The sequence below is a fragment of the Sapajus apella genome, unplaced genomic scaffold (genome assembly GCF_009761245.1).
Source record: "Sapajus apella isolate SASKATOON/1434 unplaced genomic scaffold, GSC_monkey_1.0 scaffold9731, whole genome shotgun sequence".
Taxonomy (NCBI): Eukaryota; Metazoa; Chordata; class Mammalia; order Primates; family Cebidae; genus Sapajus; species Sapajus apella.
Genome location: NW_022446652.1, coordinates 1 through 2,361, shown reverse-complemented (window position 1 = coordinate 2,361; position 2,361 = coordinate 1). Strand labels below are relative to the sequence as shown.

Sequence of the window (2,361 nt, the reverse complement as noted above, 5' to 3'; positions counted from 1 at the left end):
GGACAATCCAGTACTCAGTCTCATCGCTGACACTCCACCCAGCCACGGAAACGACATGGTTTATGAAGGTGGTGCCCTGGTATTGGGCATAGACGCCTCCGGAGTAGTTAGCCACCCTTTCTGTTGCCATTATTCCACAGCTGATGGGACCATTTGCGTAGATTTCTGTCATCACCTTCTCCCTCCCAGAGACAGAGCCGTAGTCTCCCACTCTCCAGAGGGTGTAGCTCCGGATGGCATGGCACTCTGAATTCATTGCATGTCCCACATTGGTTAAACTTGTCACACTCCTGGTCCTTGGCCTGGTAGTTGTTCAGGTCTCATCGGGGATGCCGTGCCGGTGGGGTACTCCCACACAGGCAGGTCGTTGCCCCCTTCACCGGAGCCAGCGTCACCGCAGTCGGTGACGTGCTGCACAGACAGGAGGGCGGAGGGACACGCACCCTTCCTCTTGATGTTGATCTGATCCGCCATGGCGCTGGTGCTGGCGTGGGCCCAGCAGGAGCCGCAGTCCTGGGGATGTGCTGGTTCCTGGTGATGCTGGCATAGTTGACACCACCCACACTGCGCCAGTCCCAGCTCTTGGGCAGATCCGCTGGCGACAGGTACACATGAGGCCGGGGGTATGTGCTGCGCCCCCGCGGAGCCAGCGGGTCCCGGCGCAGGGGCCGGTGGCAGGTCTGGCCCGGGCGGAAGCAGAGGCGGCCCCGCGCAGCGCCCGCAGGCAGCACGAGCAGCAGCAGCGGCTGCCAGTCCGGCTGCGCCCCGCCGGCTCTCGGGTCCTGCTCTGGACCGGGCTCTGGGTCCCAGAACCCGCTCCGCACCCAGCCGACCCCGCCCTATTATCATTATTTTTTAATTTTCCAGACAGAGTCTTGCTCTGTCACCCAGGCTGTACTGCAGTGGTGTGATCTTGGCTCATGGCAACCTCTGCCTCCCAGGTTAAAGCAATTCTGCTGCCTCAGCCTCCTGAGTAGCTGGGACTACAGGAGCCTGCCATGATGCCAGGCTGATTTTTTGTATTTTTAGTAGAGATGAGGTTTCACCATATTAGCCAAGCTGGTCTTGAAATTCCAACTTTGAGTAATCCACCCACCGCAGCCTCCCAAATTGCTGGGATTACAGGCATGACCCACTGCACCCAGCCAAAAATCTTTTACTTTAAATGTTAAGATGTAGCTACTATTTTATTAAATATTTACTATTTGACTTTTCTGAATTTTTTTTCTTTTTTGATAAAGACGCGGTTTCACCATGATGGCCAGGCTGGTCTTGAAATCCTGACCTCAGGTGATCCACCCACCTCGGCCTACCAGAGTCCTAGGATTACGGGCATGAGCCACCATGCCCAGCCAACTTTTCTGAACTTTTAGTTTATTCCACTCACCATAAAAGATACTCTTTTGGCCAGCCTCGGCGGCTCACGCCTGCAAGCCCAGCACTTTGGGAGGCCAAGGTGGGTGGATCACCTGAGGTCAGGAGTTCGAGACCAGCCTGGCCATTATGGTGAAACCCCATCTTTAAAAAAAAAAAAAAAAGATACACTCTTTTTTTTTTGAAATGGAGTTTCGCTCTTGTTGCCCAGGCTGGAGTGCAATGGTGCGATCTCAGCTCACTGAAACCTCAACCTCCCGAGTTTAAGTGATTCTCTTGCCTCAGCCTCCTGAGTAGCTGGGATTACAGGTATGTGCCACCATACCTGACTAACTGTGTTTTTAGTAGAGATGGGGTTTCTCCACGTTGGTCCGGCTGGTCTTGATTTACCATGACTTATTGTAAAGAACATAAAAGATTTCAGGCCGGGCGCGGTTGCTCACGCTTGTAATCCCAGCATTTTGGGAGGCCGAAGCGGGTGGATCACGAAGTCAATAGATCGAGACCATCCTGGTCAAAATGGTGAAACCCCGTCTCTACTAAAAATACAAAAATTAGCTGGACATGGTGGTGCACGCCTGTAGTCCCAGCTACTCGGGAGGCTGAGGCTGGAGAATTGCTTGAACCCAGGAGACAGAGGTTGCGGTAAGCTGAGATGGCGCCATTGCACTCCAGCCTGGGTAACAAGAGCGAAACTCTGTCTCAAAAAAAAAAAAAAGATTTCAGATTGTCTTGGTTAAGTTTATTAGAATGCCTTATTTTATTTTATTTTTTGAGACAGGGTCTCTGTCAACCAGGCTGGAATGCAGTGGCACAATCATAGCTCTCTGCAGGCTTGAATTCCTGGTCTCAAGGGATCCTCTCACTTCAACCTCCCATGTAGCTACGACTACAGGAATGTGCCACCAGGTCCAGCTAATTTAAAAGAAAAAAATTTAACAGGGGTGGGGTCTCACTGTGTTGCCCAGGCTGGTCTCCAATTCCTGG

At 52.5% G+C, this 2,361-nt stretch overlaps 1 pseudogene across 1 annotated transcript; it reads right to left on the bottom strand.

The window, feature by feature from the left end:
• Window positions 1-4: 4 nt before the first annotated feature.
• On the bottom strand, window positions 5-799 carry LOC116548321 (annotated as a pseudogene). The gene has a single exon (XR_004267397.1). The product of XR_004267397.1 is annotated as a cathepsin Z pseudogene (transcript).
• Window positions 800-2,361: the final 1,562 nt, after the last annotated feature.